Here is a 21,056-nt window from a genome sequence, read left to right on the forward strand (position 1 = left end):
TCATTCTCTGAAAGAAAAGTGCTGCATCTATTTGTATGTCATCATTAATTCGACTCACAACAGCAGCATCAAATCCTAGAGTTTTCGATTTGTCGGATCTTTTCACAGAATATTTGAATACATCATTGCCCAACATTTTTTGAACGATGTCTGTACCAATGGAATGCAGTTCATCAACATTTACTCCAGGATCAGCTATTACACCTGTGACAATGTTAGAAAGATCTGGGCCACAATTGATTGGGGATATTGATTATAGTCGGTCAACAACTTTTTTAATATCATTACTGTCCCAAGTTTTCTACTTTCACTCATTTCTTTGTGTTGTTCACTGCTTTTCAACAAACGTTTAGTATATTCCTGCATTGCTATGTTATAAGTAGAAGACACAGGCATAAAGAGTAGCCATGTTGCTCTTGGAATCTCTGTAAATCCACTTCCTCGTGTCAGACCTCCTCTACTTTTCAGAGAACGCATTAATACTTGCTCTATCACTAGATCTGAACCTAATCCGGTCCATACCCTGTCACTTCTTCTTATCACAAACTTGCCTTCCTGGAACATTTTGTGAACAACTGGATTTTCAGATTCCAAACTGAACATTTTCTGTAAATATAAATATAATGACTTGAGGTAATTGTGATGTCCAGCTCCTGCAACTATTTGGAGGATCTCCATCACAGATTGCAAATGTAAATCTCATGAGCCAGTCCTATCTGCTGTTATTAAGTTACGTGCAACGTTGATCATTTGCATATACTTTAGCCAAAGTTTACTTGTTCTTGAAAAAGATTGAAGGTGAGTTTTCTTCTCCTCCAAAGCAATACTGATTTGAGATAATGCCCTAGACAGCTCCACGTCCTCAACATGTTGTCTGCCATTTATGACGTTATCAAGTAAGTTACAAGCTTCTTTAACTAGATAATGAGGGAATCCATCTTCATTGCGAGGGAAAACATCTGAAACCAATAAGGTACAAAGAGCTACATCTACTATCATATGCCCTCGCATTGCTCGAGAAACATATTTTCCAGACTTCATATGCAGCACAGCATTTGATCCATATATTTCTTGAAGTACTTCAGATAATCCTGAACCATTCATCAAAGTGCCAATTGAACCGAAAAGGTTGATCAGAGTATGAAATGTTCCCATCATTAAAACAATACCTTGGAGATCTTGTTGCTCATGGATAATTTGGAAAGCTTTCCAAAATAAAGGCTGATCAAAAGTAATGATACAAGGGATACGTTGATCATGTGTTAACTTGTTCAGGTATTGCAATGTTCAGAGTATACATGTCATGTAACTAGCTGCCATATCAATGATAGGAAGAAATGTGATTGATGCTACACCAGGATATGAAACGTTTGTTCCAGAATGAATTGTTTGTATAGCTCCTGACCAACTTGGACCTGATCTTACGGCTGCACATATTTGCCACAGAAGATTTAACCTACTTATAGAGGCAATGGGCAATATTGGAAGTTTGCTGAATGAAATCTCACTGAGCATGCTTCTTGAATGTCTGTATTCCACAATATCAACTGCTGCAACATTCTTAATGTCACTTTCAGCAATCTTACAGCGTTGAATAATTGGATGGATCTTGTCCTATGGGGTTGTAGCTGCAATCATACCCATCCCATGAAAGGCGTTCTTTCCATCCGAAGTACAAACATTGTAATCAACATTATCAGCTGCTAGAAGAACTGCAGTGTTGTTGGCAGTATTTAACGAGATATGGCTACCTAATACTGCAGCATTTCTTTCAAATCTAATTACTTTGGATATGATGAACAATAACCAAGACTCTGAAGCAAATCAACAAGGTACCTTGATCTAAAATTGTGATGCAGTTGGATAGCTAAACCAATCTGCAATGGACATAGTAATATTCTATGGACGTATACCTTGCATAATGATCTGACCAATTGAACCAATTTTTAAAGAGGGATCCTTTCCCACAAATAGTTTTGACAACAGTAATTTCAAACTCTTAGGCACGTATTGCAAAGTACTTTCTTCAGTAAGGTCACTTGGAGATGGGTATACATCCACATTAGAAACTTTGAGGGATTTCACCTTACTTGTGATTATTTTGGCTGCTGCTTCTATTAAGTATATCTTCTGTAATTCAATATCACATTCTTTTGACTTTTGGTGATAATTTTGAAGAATTTCAGTGGCTGTATCAAGCAAAGTGACTACATCTGAATTTCCACTTCCACCAGAAGTAATAATTTTCTCTCCATAATACTCCAAAAGTTTCCTCTTCATATGTCTCCGATCATAGACACAGGTTCGACTCCCTTCAAGATATTCTTCCATTTTTGAAATTAGATCTCCCATCAGCAGTTGCTCTTCATCGTTATTTTCCAAGTACGAACAAGTCTGAAAGAATGCAAGGTACTGTTCTTCATTACTTGGCCGACCTTTCTTTATGTACTTATTGGAGGAAGAATATTCACGGGGAATGTTCCTACCAGTTCGAAAATTGACACTACAAGTGTTATAATAGACGCAGTCCGCTGCATGAAGGTCACCAAGATAGTACTCTAAACTTCCTCGTGCCTTAAATGACCATTCATCACAACGATTTTCACAGCATTTTTAACACTTTCAACAAATTCTGACGTACATGCTTTTACATGCTCTGATGACGGTTTATGCTTCGAAGAAAAGTCCACAAATGTATCGCAAAACAAGCAATGAGTGGCACTACGAATTGGATCTTCATTTAAACGTACACTTTTTCTTGGTTTGGTTTCATCACTAGTCTGCCGTTTTTTGACACCAATATCCTTTGAATCTGTAAATCGTTTCCGACATGAAATATGGACACTAATACCAGGAACAGCAACAACATCACTTCTGCGCCTGTGGCTTTCTTCATTTATGCCATCTGTTCCTTTCTGTTTAATTTTAAATATCTCTTGCTTACTGTCCAATTTTTCCTTACATATCACACAATATTCAGACATCTCCATTTTTAAAAGTGTAAGTTAATCTGAAAACAAAACGGAAAAAAGCAAATTATAGTAGTTGCTTTTTAAAATATTAAAGCCGTAAAAAAAACTAATAATAAAAACAAATTAAGAAAACAGGCAACTAACACACAAATTATTCATTATTTAGAAATACAGGGTGGCCCAAACGGAGGTATACACCCCTGCATTGATCAAGTATAACATTCTAGCTTATGGGTTTATTTGCTTCGGCTGTTTCGGGCTTAAGGTATAAGTAAAATTACATTAAGAACAAATAATAAAGAAGCTAGGTGATAACAATAAGAAATGGTATGAAATACAAGAGAAGATAAGTACGGAACTGTATACTTACTTTTGGGCCACCCTGTATATTAGAAGATTTGGAATAAATTTATACTATTTTTGGGAGGGTTATAATTTTTCCCCTTATGATTTAGGAAACCTTATGTAGTTATATAATGTCTCCGATGGATGAGTGGTTACGCTCGTCACCTTGTGGTGAAGAGGTCCCGGGTTCTATTTCCGGTGGGGCCATGTGGTTCAGATCCCACGTTAAACTGTAGGAACCATCTTCAAAGGTCATAATCAACAAAACCGTGAAAATCAGGTGAGATGAACCCGAGATACAGAAGAAAATTGCAAGATAGACGCAAGATTCTTTAACCATGGTCCGCCATTTTGAAAACCGTTTTTGGGGGTGTTCCCGTGGTCCGATTTTGTCGTATTTTGAATATGTTATTCAGTAATGATTCATGAATCAAAAACTGTTTAAAAAGCTTCTATTGCAATTTTGCCCAGGTCCAACTGTAAATTGCCTGGACTAATAATGAAAGCTTCGTGCTCTTTCATAGTTACTTCCTTTCAGGTAATTTTGTTTCCCACTTCTAACTTTTCCTTCCTTGCTCGTACACGAAGAATTTCGGAAGTTATTTTCGGAGACATAAAGAGCAACCGTGAAACTTATTATGTTCCAACCTAGTGTTTGAGAGATTGACGGTGGATCAGAGGACCAAATTTTACCAGACTTACTAACACGGCTATTCACTTCATGCGTTTGTGTGATCCCACATGAAGAAGCATTTTTACGCATTTGCAGTATTATCACACGAATCTGACAATTCACTCAACGACGTTGAGGATAACTGTTTTCAATCTGGATAATAATAATCTGAGGCATGTACGCTTGCTCCCGGACTAACTCCTTACTCACCAAGTCTTCGTTTCGTAATATATATATCTTATCTCATCGTCATCCACCGCTATTTTCATTTTCTCATGAAAATAGCAAACCGAAATATTAATTACATGGCGATAAGGTAGGAATAGCAAAGTTAAATAATCTGTATTTCATTGATACCGAAAATAAAGTTATTCGATTATAATTTTTTATGAGAGATACCTACATATTGACTTGTGATTTGATTGCAAAATGGTAGTTACAATATGACTAGGTGCACGTGTTTAGTAATGCACACGTATATTTTCTGCCGTTACGTTATTTATATTGAACAACTACACCACAAAGGCATGAACTTTTTACATTTCAGTTGAACCCAAGACACCCATACCATACACAGGGAATGAAATCTCAAGAAATTTAACATTTTCGACATTGTTATGGTACTAAACAATTGTCGAAGGTTTGGAAGCCAATTTAACTGTTAGGCCAGTCTCAGGGTTTGCTATCATGCAAATGTCCCACCCACAACTATTGGTTTTATATACGTAACTGAAAATGACAGAAGGTAATACACATAAAACGTAATCGTTTCTTGCCGTACCGGTACTCTCCTCCAGCGAGTAACACCAGTATACAACAACCGCAGAAGTTTTTCCTTAACTTCAAAAGCACGACAACACAAAAGGGCAATTAAAAAATACATTTTTCTTCGTTAGTGATTCTAGACAAACTAGAGTAAAAGTTTTAGCTTTCCTGTGAGACCCATGTTAAGTAATAACAGGGTACGAATGAAAAAGTATCAATACATTTCTTATTTCTGGTAATATAAGTAAATTGCTTCTACGAAGTTAGGCCTGAAAATATTTTGAAAGATGTCAGAAATATCTAGCATGCAAATCTGAAAAATGACCAAATTAAATCATTTTCTTCAAAATGATGGACCTCTGAGACTAAGTTATCCAATTAAGGGTTAACCAAGTAAGTTAGTTCCTCGTACTTAGTTGTCCAAGTGTGAGATTAGCAGTAGATAAGTACTCAGACATTCAGATAACAGGTAAATTTATGTAACATATATTATCAATACTAGTTATAACATATATTTTAATAAATCGAGCCGATTAGGACTTAGTGGTAGAGATATGAATAACCGCATTTGACAGAGGGATATAATTCAATAATAGCGGATACCAATACATTCAAATAGCAGTTTCGTTCTAATATCAGCACCGACTTACTAAAGTATTTTAATTGTCAACCTACACCATATATTATACGTGTTTATTTACTATAATTAATATTTTATATACAGTTTGTTAAACATGAAAACGTGCATTTCGTAAGATAGTAACATCATCCATAACATTTCCTCCATTAGGCAACTATACTGTTCAATATAAGAATCATCATATAGTACAAGATTATTATTAATAATATATTATAATAATTGTTATTAATATGTATTATTCTTATCAATTAATCCGATTATTAATAAAACAGCTATTACATTTACCTCAATTCAATATTGCTATTTCTAGTTTAACATGTAATAAAATAAAGTTTCCATAATGTTGTTTGGTTGCTAGCATTATATTAATTAAATCTTATTACGTAATTATTTTATACCTTTTAAATATACCTTATAATCTTTATATCTACGTTTTTTTTTCATTTTCCTTACATATAACGCCAAGAAGGAGATCTGATTAATGTTGACAATTGTCCTCGTCGTGAAACCAGGATTAATGGTAGAAAAACTCTAAATTTTATCTAAATTCGTTAGTTTGCTTGTTAATATAATTAGTGTAATCTACTAATAGATATGAGATATAACCACTAGCTGACTTTATATGAATATATGAATATGTGAATCATTACCTATGAATATACGAATTATTATTGAACTTAATTCTCTCATAACCTCATTACTCAAGTAAGCTAAATATTATTGTTCAACTTTAGCTACTATGCATTGTCTTGATACGATCTTGATTAACCACTAACTACGTACAGATTACCGTAAGTGTTGATATTTTAATTCATAATACACGTTTATAATTTTAATGACAGATGGAATTGGATGCTTTACCTAGGAAGAACTGGACAGCCATCCGAGGCCTAGCACATGGAAGAGTTCCGTATTTCAGTGTCCTACTCTTGATGTTTAAAACATTTACGTGCATTTTGCATGTCATTCAATAAAATTGTGAAGTTTAAAAACACAGACAGTTAAAGTAATTATAATTCTATAGGCAGTCCATCTGCAGATCAACACATGCATCATAACTAAAAATATTTCCCATTATTCCTCCCATTCAAATGTTCAGTGTATTACAGAAACTTAAGCCTTACTCAAAGAACGACATGTAGTAAGAGTATAACCAGCATCCTATATAACCATACTGCTAGAAAGGGACGGTAAATTCAAGAAACAATCATTTCGCAAATTTATATATATGATTTAATAAGACAGTGTAAGGATGTTTTATAGAATTTTGTTCAAATTGATTGGCTAAATTTAAGTCCAGGGAAAATAAAGGATTTGAGTTTTTATCTCTACCTTTTTGAACAATGAAACAACAATAAGAGAAAGATCAGGAAATCAACAGTCATTCTGTTCCCATGTTGGACACACATTGCTCTACATACTTATCATACTCTGATAACTTGCTAATTGAAGCAGTGTGTCACAAGATAGTTTACAAATTAACATTAGTAGTATAGTTCGTGACTGAATGTGATTTAAGAAAGTTTGTTCGACTTATAAATTGATGTTTCTCCAAATGTTGTAATCAAAGTTGTGTATTCTTATTCTAACATTCAAAATACATAATCTGTGTTATGACTCCTATATAGGGGATCGCAACAAATATATTTAGGGGATCGCAACAGTAGTACAACATTTGAATCAGGTCAAAAACATAAGAAATGAGAAAGAAGGATGTAATTAGCACTACCACTTCATGGATCTATTTTAAGATATTAACAAAGCGAAAATCGCGTTAGACGTAGCATTACGTATGAAGTTTCCTTTTTTCCTGAAGATCTTAGCAAAAGAAAAGGGGCCCAACACAGCCACTAGTTCCTGCGAAGTTAGCACTTACACCATTGTTAATTTTCTCTCACACACATTTATATTCACAGTAAAATCAAGAAATCACAAAACAGTTAAAGTTGTAAAACGAACCAGGAATATATTCAATGTATATAAGCGATAGAGCTAAATATTATTACTAAAGATTCTATTTGATACACAAAAGACAATTTTCCCTAAATTAAAATGGACGGCATTTTATGTTTCTATACTACCTGATAATGTTTGGCTACTCCCAAACCATAAGATAGATGGTGACTAATGTATTTTACATTTAAAATCTATGGGTACTTTTTTGCATGTCGTTTACACCGCTTTCTTAACTAACGTGTTGGTTCCATTTAGGAAATATGTGATTCGTTTGAGTAGATATAAGAGGTTCATGGAGTCAGCAAACGTACGAAGAGTATGTACTGAAGTGTTTTTGTACCGAAAAAACAGTAAAATTTAAAACAACTATCGACTGCGTGTCCCAGATCCAAATTCAAATTCAACAACCTGACTGGAAATATATTTCAGGAAAACTATTAGCCATTATTCGGTTTCTATCTTTACAAAAATAGCATTCAGTCATCTTGTTTAGATATTACTATAACGTCGATTTACCCTTAGTATTTTGAATTTGTAGAAATAAATTACATGATACACTGGCAGGCGATATTCTGCCGGTTTAGTTTAGACACTATTAGTTTTAATGCTGTACTATGCAACGGCGAATGGCTTAAGGCTGATGCCACATATAGGCCTCGCAAAGGTTAAATACCCCTCTGGTTATGTGTGGAAGGAAAAACTTTCCTTTGCTACAGAAACAAATTGTACGAGGCCTGATAGAAACGTATCCGAAGTTTTATGATTTTAGAATAAGTTCATGCCATATATTAACTAAATGTTGCATTACAAAAGAGGAGTTTATGGTATCTTCAGTCTGCAGTTGGAGTTATTTTGGCTTCCAACCGCTCTTTTGGATGAGGGGTCATGTTGGTCGCTCTTCTGTGGTTTCAATGTATGTCTGAAAAGGTCAAGACGTGGGTGTACAAATATTACCCGAAAAGAAAAACACAATCGGCTCAGGAGGTACACCCGACGTCGAAAAGATCTCACGAACTCACGAAGATTCAAAAACATTTAACAGGATGTATCAACATCAAAACACATTTACCTTTTGTGATATTCGATTACCGTTACAATGGGTATATCATGAGTACGTACAGGAGAGGTATTCTGAGACAGTGGGGTTTCCTTTAGATACTTTTGGTCTTCTACGTAACAGTTTTTGTCCAAAATGACGAGATCTGAATAACTGAAAGTCCGCAAGTCTGTAGTACGATAAGGATTCTGTTCAAGCAGCTGATGTAACTCTCTTTCTCCGCAATAAACAACACTTCTGCGTTCGTTAAGATCTATACTATCCGGATGTTGCTTCATTGAGATTTTGGCATTTTCCAAAATCAAGAGGTAGGTAAAAGAAACTCTCTTGATCCGATCCGATCACTTGAGGATATTAGTCCAATGCAACGGTTGCTCCTGTAGCACATCCGTATCAGGGGTTTCAAACCTACTTTCGAGGAATGAAAGGAGTGTGTAAATAGAAGAGAGATAGTTTAAAGGTACTGAGAACCACGAAAATATCAGGTGAATCTATTGACTCTCCTGAACCATGGTCGGATACTCTTCCGACAGGTCTCGTATATTCTACTTCCACCTGATTAACAAAAACTTCTATCTTAAGGTTTCCATATGATTGGGAGTCCAGTGGTTGTACGTCGTACCAGTTTCTGTTACATGACTTTCCTAATTGCTGTCTTTCAGTATATAAGCTGCCTGTATTAGTTTTAAAACGGTATTATTTGAATAGTATATCTCAATGACACGTATATTATATAATTTTTCCTAAACAAATATATAAGCACTTGAAAATAATTTCAGAACGTGTTTATACTTTGTTTTCCGTAAATATCACTATGTCAAATTAAGTATTTATTTATTTCCTCCTTTATTATACAAGTAGTTTTGTTGATTGCAGTGCTGTAAATTATGGTAAGGATTTATTATAATACACCTGAACAATTAACCAAAAGTAAACAAGAATTTCAATGTATTATTATTGCAGTTGTAAACATGACATATAGAATAACGAAATAATTACAAGGAGATTAAAATTTTATGCAATGAAAAAAAAAAATCTTTCAGTTTAGTCTCCTATGAATTTTTCCTTTAGATTAAGGAAAGGATGATTAAAGCAAGTAAATGACGATCAAAGAATTTGTGGAATGAGAACGGAGGAGGAAACGGGAGAATCCACAGAAATCTAACTGACCCGATGTTGTCCACTGAATTCTTTCTTATTTAGGATCGAACCTGAGACCCCACACACAAGAGGTAAGCCCTCTCCTACTAAGAAACTGGGTCCTCAATTATAATGCAATTGCATTGAAGATTACCAACTCCATCCTGCATTCGGAGGAATTTATTTCGGGAGGGAATCTATGTTTTCTGGGATCCGAATTATTATCAAGATAAATTATGTTAATATTTATAAAATGACCCCTAAATATAGACTAAATTTACAGAAAAGTAGGAATGTTGAAAATTGCAGATCTCCACCGTACGTCCTAACTACTATCTAATCATGAACTATCATTTGTCATTAAACATTTGAATTTCAATAAATCCAGATTATTGCACGATCATTTTCTAGCATTTGTTTCCTTTTCTGCTTGTTATCATGTATTTCGTCTTATCTATTTGGTAGTAATCAGATCACAAAATTGTGAAATCCCTATTAAAATAGTTCTATATATTAACTGCACTTGAAAATATTTCAATTTTAATCTCCTAAATTATGCTATGCAAAGATATGGAAATTCTTATAAAACAGCTTTGTCGGTGTTTCTGTGGTTGGACGGGTATCAAAGCGAAAAGTGTAAGATATAGGGAGAAGCAGTTGTCTGGAATTAGCTCCGAGAAAATGAGTTTTATCTACTCAATTAACCAACTATTCAAACTAAAAGCAATAAAGTAAACCATTATCAGTGTAAATGTTGATAGTTATAAAATTAAAACGATACGGGATTACAAAAAGCTAGTTTCTGTAAAGAACTTATTACAATCTGACCTTTCTCTCTACTAACAGTGGAATTGGTAGGACTATTTTGAGTTTTGTGTTTCAACTCAATTTGAATAATTTATGTTTAATGAGGCCAATTATTGGAGATTTGTTTTATTAGTTGCTTAATTACGTAATTTATTTGTAGAAAAGGCTGTCAGTCGTCTTTCAGCAGAATGCTGTTCATTACAATTTACGTCTTTTGGAACGTGCATATTTAATAGGTCATCAAAATCTACTGTAAACTATCTAAAAGTTTTCCAGAATACCTTCAAAGATTTCGTGTTAAGAAATTATTGATAATAATGCATGCAGTTGTATTAATGCATGCATGCATTTTTAATAATACATTGCCTTTCTGATTATATTCTCTCTAAGTGTAATTTAATTTTTTTTTTAGAAATGAGTACTGTAGCATGTTGTAAGATTATAAAAAAAAAGTTATTTAAAACTAGCGCCACTTCTAATGGGTGGTGAAAATAGGACCTAGTATTGTTCTGGACGTAGTTAACTGACCACCTTGTGGTCATTGAAAATTTGAATAAACGACGGAGAGCACATGCTCTGGTTAATCGTCGGAAATGGTGTAATTTTAATAGAAACTTCAGGAACTTTGTCTTCAATGCCTTAATAATTAGGTGATTTGTGATATACTCGACATAATCTGGATAAGTATTGATAATATTTTCTGTAAAGTGACTAGTGAAATCAGTAGAAGTTGAATAGGAGTCTAATCTGAATAGTCTTACGAGGCATTTTTGTGTTATAACATCTAAGAGTGTAGTTTGCAATTTCTATTCCTATTTTGACTGACTATATAATAATCCTAGTAATAGTGAAGATTTTCACTAAAAGCCAAAAGTATTATCTGAATGAACTTTTAATAATATTAAGAAATTATGTGTAAAAAGATATGGCAACCCGTGATCCAAGGGAACATTTAACGCTATATATCATGATTCATCGATGGATTATATAATCAGGTTGGCTGTATGTGACACAACAATATTGTACGCTCTAGTGATATTTTGAACAATACCACTATAAGTTTTAGTGTACATGGGGATTTAGTGAAGTGTGTTCAAATTACATTAAAATTTTGATATCTCTATCATTACCACGTGTTTCGTATTTCTAAAACACTCACCCAAATTCCATTATAATCACTTTTTTTTTAATAAATTTGTGTTTTTTTTACCCTGCACCACATCGTCTAAATTGATGCAAGACGTCGCTAAAGTACAATGTAGTTTTCTCAAAACTTCTAACATTAAAATACTTTTGGGATTACGTGTTTAGTATTTAATTGGATATGTTCTAAATACTCTATATTTAGATCATTAATTGCATATCAAGTGTCTAGTTAAAGCTCTGTCATTAGTAGCAAATCAAAGGGAGTCAATGTATACAATATATACATTATGAAAAAAAAAACACCTTACCTAATATTAATAGTTGCTCAATGTTCCTAGCATTAGAAATTACAACAATATTTTGAATAAAACTATGATTCTTCACGATGATCTCTTGCTCCATAAGTAATCTTAAATATTTTTAATATAAATAATACATTATTTGTTATATCTACTTTAAAATTAAATAAACAACAAACCATAATAGGTAAGGAAATCCACTTCATCGTAATTCCGAAAATTAAGTCGCTATCGGATGTCCAGTTTGCACCTACAGATTTGCTGAAAAAAGAATATAAGACTATAAGTTATATTTAGTACCGACGTATTTCAAACAAATTCAGTTTCTTATAATACATCTATGGAAAATTGCAATCTATTCTAGCTTATGAACAGTGCATGGAAATTCTTAGGGCTACATATATAATGAGAGATTTAAGGTTCTTGGAACATACTACTGGAATTAATGCTAAATTGTGTACAAAGAAATTTGCCATTATTTACTAAATAGGAAGCAAAATATATATTTCCATTTTTCTTTCTGAAATGTAAAACACATTTAAAAATGTGCTATATACTCAGCAAAACATAAATGAATTTTTATTTGAATTTTTTTCCGTTTGAAAATTACTTAGGCTAAAAAAATTCATATCATCTCTATATTGAAGTATTGTGTTCTACAGTATAAACATCATGCTGATTGAAATGATACATTTTAGTTTGATAACACTTATCTAAACGTAGTTTGTCCCACACATGATTTGAAATGATTCAATGGCATTTTCTCATGAATAAGTAGTTTCACGGCAATAAATTTGCAACCAGCTATACATTTACAAATATATATTTTTGGTAATTTTATGTAAACATTTCAGTTTATTTATAACCGTTAACATTAAGCATTTGTTAACATTTGTTGTCATTCTATGGTGAAGTGCACATCTGCCCCAACTTCGTGTTTGATTTGTAGAACGGATTGACAGGGATGTACCAAGGAATTTATTTGGGGAGGGGTCTAAACCGTTCGGGGCGTCCAAATACAATTTGATGCTAAATTATATGAACATTTCTAAAATTGCCTATAAAAGCAGAATAAACTTACAAAAAAGTCGGGATTTCGGCTTGGTTCGGACAACCAGGACCCACCCCCTGCGTACGCCCCTGCAATGAAGATACTTTCTTGTAGGAATATGCAGCTACATGAATAATTTCTGGCTGACCACTCTACTGCCATAACCACCAATCGTTTGTAGAATTCCGAAGTTACTGCCAGAGTATTTTTCTCTGTTAATAGTTTTTTTGTATGTGAAAAATTAAATATGCTACTGAAAATTCTAAGACATTTCGACATTTAGGTGTGTAATGAGTTCACTATGTCTTCTCGAGTATGAGCTCTAGTCTTGCTTCACATTTATTAACAGTATAATCACGTTTATTTTGGTTGCAATGTAAGAGATTGGGACAGTTGATTTCTCACATTTGACGCGGTACTTGTGAAAACTTGTAAATGGCTTGCAAAAGATTCTCTTATTATGTTAATTGTTGTTCCCATGGATTTAAGTGAGTAAAAAATCAACCAACAACGAATATTTGACATCTATGGTAATAACGAAAACAGTTGTTGAAAACATATGAAGGTTTTAGTTGTTACATGTCTCTTAAGAGCAATTGTTCTACTCTTATTTGAATTTATTTCCAGTGAACTTGAGCTCAATAAATTACGAATATGATGAGTATTTCTTTCAGAATATTTCAATATGGAAATAAAATAAATCTTTTATTCACAAGAAATCTATCTTCCAGAGACTGCCGAAGAAACACTGTCTGCCCAGCGATAAAGCGTTCACCTCTGGTGCGTGAGGTTCCTGGTTTTATTCCAGCTCGGGCCAAATGGACTTTATAGTGGAAAAACACCGTGTGTGGTGGCTTTTTTCCGTTTCACTCACTTCCTTCATTCCACCATTTCATTCATTACTCATCATCACTGTCTCCTTTGGCCTACATAGCATAAACGTGGGACTAATACATTTCATTTTTCATTGAAATATGTAATAATTCAGTATATCGAAACTATTTATACACTTGAGCAAATGCTGAGCTGTGAACATAGTTCTCGCATCCATTGCAGAATGAAAGGACAAAGGAAAGGAAAGGAAAGGACAAAGAGCTTCGTACCAGGGTCATGTTAGCTCAGTAGTAAAACACTGGGCTGCTAATCTTGAGTTCGATTTCCATTTGAGGAAACTTTTTGTTACGTAATTTTAACATTCCTCAATGCATGAATAAATATATAAAAATTATATTTAAATCAATAAGTTTCATGTAGTAACCATTTCCAGATATACGTAATTATGATAATTAAAATTTATCATCTGATATGTTTCGGTTGTAAACATATCTGTAGTTTATGTCAATGTTAACATGTAAGTGCAATATATAAATGTGTGTTTTACATTTGTCTGCAACTATTAGCCATACGAAAGTTACTTCTGAATATTCTCATCGCAGGATAGGAATTACATTCTTAAGATAGTATTGAAATCGCTAAAAATAATACATTTGCATCTGGCATTTATTTCATTCTTAAAGTTATGTATTATTATATATACTCTTTATTCGTATACTGCATGATCACAATTATGCAGGGAACATTCACTATTTATTGTATAATTTGAGTGAAGAAGTTCGTTCCACACTTTTCCAAATAATAGCATTTCTCCTCACAGTTTACACGAGAGGCTAAAATGCACGTAAGCACTTCCAACCTAAGGTTTTGTGACCCATCTTGTATAAAAATCAGTGGTGGTCGTATAGATAGCATTAAAAACTTATTAATTCAATTTGCGAATTCCAAAACGAAGAAATCTTGAAATTTGGGAAATTTGCAATTGTAGAAAATGATAAACAGATATTGAAAAATATGAAACGTGACACAAAAATTGAACAGGGATATTTGAACGAAATTGTGTAAACACACACATTCCCTAATTCATTAAGTAAATTTGAATATTTTCATTATCATATGTTCGTTTAGGTTTGTTCAAACATTTAGTACATCAAGAGTGAGAGGTTTGGGAAGTTTAATAGATTATCACCTCTGGTTTGTATCGAACACTAGAAACGCAAAGTCATATTTCTATGGAATTGATTTGTAAATGTGTTCATATTAGTTCAGTTGCAAAGCGCATGATTCTCAAGCGTCAGGTCTTGAGTTCAAATTCATCAGAGTCTTTTATTCACTAATAGATGTGTACAAGAATTTTATACAAGAACTTATTGTTGCATTGAATATTTTCGGAAAAAAATCAGGTAGCCCTAAAACTGAGTATTTTGAGAGTTGGAGTGTAGACACTGTAACGATATTTGGAAGAGAGAATAAGAGAGAAAGATTTTTAAAAAAAAGCAGAACTCGAGACTTATGATATTATTTCAGTTTCGCAGCGCCGTAGTGCCAGAAAATGGAACTACGCTGTCTGTTGGTAGCGGATTCGGATTCGGGTTAATATAGCTACTTAAAGTATCAGGTGGAACACATCGAATTTTGAAGCTTTGCCTTGTTAAATAGAATACGCATAGCTATGGTTCGAAGGGACATTAACGTAAAGTGGATTAACACCGTGAAAAGAAACCTTACTTTTGAGTGTGATTTATATTATATTCTGCGTTAAAATATTATTGTGTTATGTTCCTCCTATAAGGTTTCGTCATGAGACTTTTTGTGGGTGAAGTTACATTCCGTATTGAAGAAATTGGTTCTTTTCGAGTGATGTGATTAATGGTTGGCCAGTTTGCTTTACTTATTTGTTCGTTAAATTGAAATTCAACGACATATAGAAAAGAATTTTCTCTCTATTTCTCGTAAGAACATTTGATTCTATGAAGTGTAAAAATATAATATTTAGAGAGGAATACTGAAACACCCATATATGTGTTGTAAAAGGGACAAGCAGTTTTACTCATTGGTAAGTGACTCAATTATATGCTTTGATAATACATATAGATTAAATTCTGTTGTATGAATAGCGTTTGTAATATATATATCTATCTATTCAAGTTGTCATATAAATATTTTCGATCATATAGAGCTTTTTCTTTGCAATAAAATTACAATTAATATATTCATTTGACCTATGAACCCGATAGGTATTGAGTTAATTAGATTCGTAGCTTGTTATATTTTATTAAATCATATAATCATTATTCTAAAACAATTTAAATTCAATTGTAATTTCAGTGTAGTGAGTTTTGTAGGGCAGTTTTAATTGTTCCGGCTCACTTCCACCCAACGTCACTGCTATTCCATATTATATGGGACGGGGTACGTTGCACAGCTTTAAGTTCATGTTCGTGAGTTTCTGTCTGTCTGTTAAGCCGACAGAATACCATATAATCAGGTCATTGATTGTTGTAGACGAGTGTACATGTTATATATATATATATATATATATATATATATATATATATATATATATATATATATATTTAGTTAAGTACGGTCGTCAGTATTTTTGTTTAGCTCGATTGTTAAGAATTTATGCAATTTGTCTGCTAGTTTGCTTACGCTATTCGGCAGTAAAAAAAAAGAAAAGTAGGAAAAGAAGCTACAAGAATAAAGTTAAGTTATTTCTATGAGTCATTGGACATCGTTGTATGAATTGGCGTGTCGATGTTTTGTCTTTCGTACGGTGTTGACCTCAGCTAGGGTAGATAGCTTACATTCCAGATACGTAACAAGTCAAGGTTACTCGTTTCTGTCTGCCGATAAGAAGTGGGTGCTGTTATTGCATGTTTTTGCTGTGTTGTGAGCAGGTGTTTAAAAGCCTGTTTCTTGTTTATATTAATTACGTGTCCTTGCAACACCAGGAAAAAAAAATTGGTCAGCGCTGAAAAGATAGATAAATGCTATTTACTGTGTATGTTAGTTTTGATAATATCAAGCTACTATCTTCATAATAAGTTAAATTGTTTTTTTTTCATTCACATAAAAAAAGGAAAGAAATTAAAGACGAGAAAGAATAAATAGAGGAGGTAAATCCCTCTTACAATGGATTTTGAGGGCTCTAGTATTAGTTATCCCGGTCAGCCAGTATTAAATAATATGCCCAATGGGGATCATGGTTATGTTATTCGACATGATAGTACAAATCCATTTTTTGATAGGAGTGATCTTTCGTTGTCTCCTTCAAGTGATTATAATTTGTTAGTTACGTCGGACAGTGACGTAAATGATATGACGCCTAGTCGTGTCAACCAGCAGGTTCAAACGGATTCATATGTTAACACGGGTTTTGTACAATATAAACAAACATCGTCCCCAACATATTGTGTTGACATGAGTAATTGGTATAACACAGGGGGTAACCAAAAGCCCGAAGTTTCGATGCCAAAATGGGATTTGAATAATGAGGGAATAAATCCAATGCAATGCATTTATAATAGGGATGGAGACGAAAGTCGCTTACTAAGAGGGTTTTCACCTTTTTAGTAAACATGGATAAACTTACTCTTCGTGCTGCTGGTGAGAATTTCTCAAATTTATGTATGCAAATACCAATGTGTGATGGGTTGGATGATCGCCTCTTTTTTGAATTTTTGCTGTCTGTATATAGAATAGCTAAACGTAATATATTTCCAACTGAATCTCTTGTTATGGCCGCATTGGGTAAAACTGCAAATCCCTTACATTCTGAACTAATTTCACAAATATCTGTAACGAATGATTGGGTGCAAATTCGTAATGCATTGTTTACTAAGTTAGTTACGGGTGTTGGTCGAAAATATATAATGGATACTTATGTTTATTGTTTGCAACAACGACATGAGACTGCCATGGCATATATCGAAATGGTGTGCGATAGTTATACCATTGTGAAAGGTGCTTTACATGAAAGTGTAGTGAAAGATATTATATTGAGTGGATTGAACCCCCAACTATCTTATGAGCTTTTCCGATATACTCCTCCAAATAGTCTTGGTGCCGTAATAGATGCTGTCAAGCAGCATATGTCGCATCTTAAAAATATTTCAACGTACTCAGCATTAGTAGAACAAAATAAAAGTGAACTTAAATTGAAGAATACACTTGGTAATCCAAGACCACAGTGTTTTGAATGTGGGGGTCCGCATCTTGTTTCGAGGTGTTGGGTTCGACGTCAACGAGTGATTAATAATAGAAGTATTAAAACGAACACGAATCAGGGGAGCAGGAAGTCAACTGTGATAAAAGATAATGTTAGGATTGTCCCCAAGGATAATAATAATAGACAGATGGTTAACCAGATCACTCAAGGTGGTTACGATATGACCTCGAATGTGTGTGATCAAAAGTCCCAGGGTCGATCCCCGCAGGTGGTGTCAGGAACGTATTTGAAACCTAAGGAAGGGAATAATAGTGTTGATATGCCATCCAAAATAGATAAATCGAAAATGATTGCTGCATTTGTGCATGCATATATACTCGGTGGAACATTTCTTGGGAGTCTTGATTCTTGTTCTTCTATTTCGCTCCTCAATAAAGAGCAGTTTTTAACATGGAATAATAAACTTAAACATCCGATTCAAATACTGCCTGATAAATTTAGTGGAGTTAGTGTGGACAATAATAAGGTTGAATTGGAGGGTGCTGTCCGTATACCGTTGAAATTTCTTAGTCGTGTGTATAGATTAAAATTCTTTTTGGCACCACGATTAAGGCCAACATTTATTATTGGCATACCTGAACTTAAATATTTAAAAGCATCAATAGACATTAATAACAATGTATTACATTTAGGTATCGAAGGTAGAGCAGTGCAATTAATATACGATAAATCTTCTTCTATACGACATCCTTTTCCTTCCACTGGTGGTGATCAGCAAGAAAATAGTTTTGACTCTGTTAATCAAGATTTATGTTACAGGGGGAGAGGTGATTTAATTTCACAAATGTTTCTTCGTGCGGATTCTGCGATTCTGACAGGAGATGAGTGTGGTCCAGATGATATGGATGCTGGGAAAACTTTTATTGTGAATTCATTTTCACCTCACATTTGTTGTGCGGAACAAGATTTCCTATATCCAATAGGATCCAATGGGCGAGTTCCATCCAAAGGTGCCGAGTCTAGTGGGATCATCAGTGATGCCAACCCATATGGAGGTGACAGTGTTGCCATCTCTTCTGAGGATGTAGTCCGGTCCAAGTCTCAACGAGTTGTTAAATCTTCTCAACGTCGGAAGAGGATCCAAGGGATAAACCACTCAAGCGTCTCCAGGGTTGCCAGCCTTGATCGACCTATGTCTACCCATGGAACTTATCAAAGGAAGGACCAACCAGATGTTCCAGCCAGGGGTCAAGGAGTTGTCCAGACATCTCAACAATGGATGATGGGGCAGAGGAAGAGTCAGCCAAGGGTGTCCAGTGTTGCCATCCCAAGTCCGTCGGCTAGTGATACAGAAGTACGGAGTTTCCCAGGTGTTCCTGTTCAGAGAATCCATGGATTGGGACAAAAGCAGAGTATTCCACCCAGGGTTGCCATGTCTCCTCATCTGAACGATTTCTATCCAGGCATCTCCAGGATGACCAATGAGAGTCAGAAGTTTTCCATAGATGTTGATCCAGCTCTTCTTGAAATGGATCCAACATTAGAAGGGTATGTACAATGTTTGTGTACTAAATATCCTACTGTTTTTTCTAATCGTGTAGGTGAAGTTCCTAATTACGAACATCGGATCCAGCTTAAAGATTATTCACCTACTCGACATAAGGCTTATCCAATGTCGCGAAAGGCTCAAAGAGAAATGGATAAGATTCTAGATTCTCTTTTAGAACAAAATATAATACGCCCTAGTACTAGTGAGTTTTCTTTTCCGTGTTTTATGGTAGGTAATAGAGATGGATCCAGGATACTTGTAATTAATTATACTGATCTAAATAAACGTTTAGTGTTGAATTCTCAATATACTCCTAGAATAGAGGATGTGTTTGCTGAATTATCTGATGGTGTGATCTTTAGCAGGATAGATGTAATGAAAGCGTACCACACAATTAGACTTAGTGAGGATTCAAGTAAATTTACAGCCTTTCTCACACATCGTGGTTTATTTGAATATCGTTATGTTCCTTTTGGCATTGCTAATGGGTCATTTCTACTAAGTAAACTTATCACAGATATCTTTTATTCTATGGAAGATCAGGGTGTAACATGGTATGCAGATGATTTAATCATAAGTAGCCCAGATTTAGAATCTCATAAACATACCTTGGATATGGTTATACGTAAATTGGAAGAAAATGGTTTAACCTTGTCCATTGATAAATGTAAATTTTTCCAAAAGAGAATTTCGTATTTAGGACAAATTATAGAAGGTGGTAATATGTACATGGATCCATCAAGAGTTGAATTTATACGGAAATTGCCAGCTCCAAAGAATAGGCGTGGTGTAATAGCATTATGTTCTTTCGCTCAATATTATAGTAGATACATTCCAGGGTTTCAAGAAGTTCTTGAACCAATTTCTAGGTTAAGATCTCCAAAGGTGTTGTTTGAGTGGGATGATGAGCAAAAGCAAGCCTTAAAGAAATTGAAAGAATTATTTGAAAGCTATGTTGTACTTAAGCTTCCTGATCTAAATTCGTGCTTTGTTGTGTCATCGGATGCTTCGACCCATTCTTTAGGGGGAGCGATTTCACAATATGATAAAGCTACAGGGAAACTAATTCCAGTGTCATTTTTCTCCCGTAAATTGCGTAAATACGATGTAAACAAGCCCATTTTTATTTTAGAACTTATGGCCGCATTAGAAACCATGCAGCGTTTCCGAACCTTTCTTCACTCACTTTTTGAATTGCGTGTAGATAATATGGGATTAGCGTACGCATTGAAAAATTTGAAAAGGGTGAAAAAATACGGTAGCCTATTGTTTAAATTATTTGAATTTAATTTTACTGTGAAATCTGTTCCATCCTCATTAAATGTACCAGCGGATTTTATTTCCCGCATACATAATACTGAAGATTTTGAGGATTTCCAGGAGGATCCATCCCTGGATGAACAAGTAATCAATATGTTGATGGTAAATTTATGGAATATGCCTTATGCGCAGTTATCGATAGAAGAACACCAAAAAAGGGACCCAGAATTGAAAGCTATTTTTGATAGAATTAAGAATAAGGAGAATGTACCTGATTATAAGATTGTGAAAGGAATGTTATGTAAGAAAACACGAGCAATTAAAAATCCTTACAAAATCTGTCTCCCCAAAAGTTTGACCAATAACATAATTGCATTCTATCACGAAT

This window comes from Thermobia domestica, chromosome 5 (genome assembly GCF_964235325.1).
Source record: "Thermobia domestica chromosome 5, izTheDome1.hap1.1, whole genome shotgun sequence".
NCBI lineage: Eukaryota > Metazoa > Arthropoda > Insecta > Zygentoma > Lepismatidae > Thermobia > Thermobia domestica.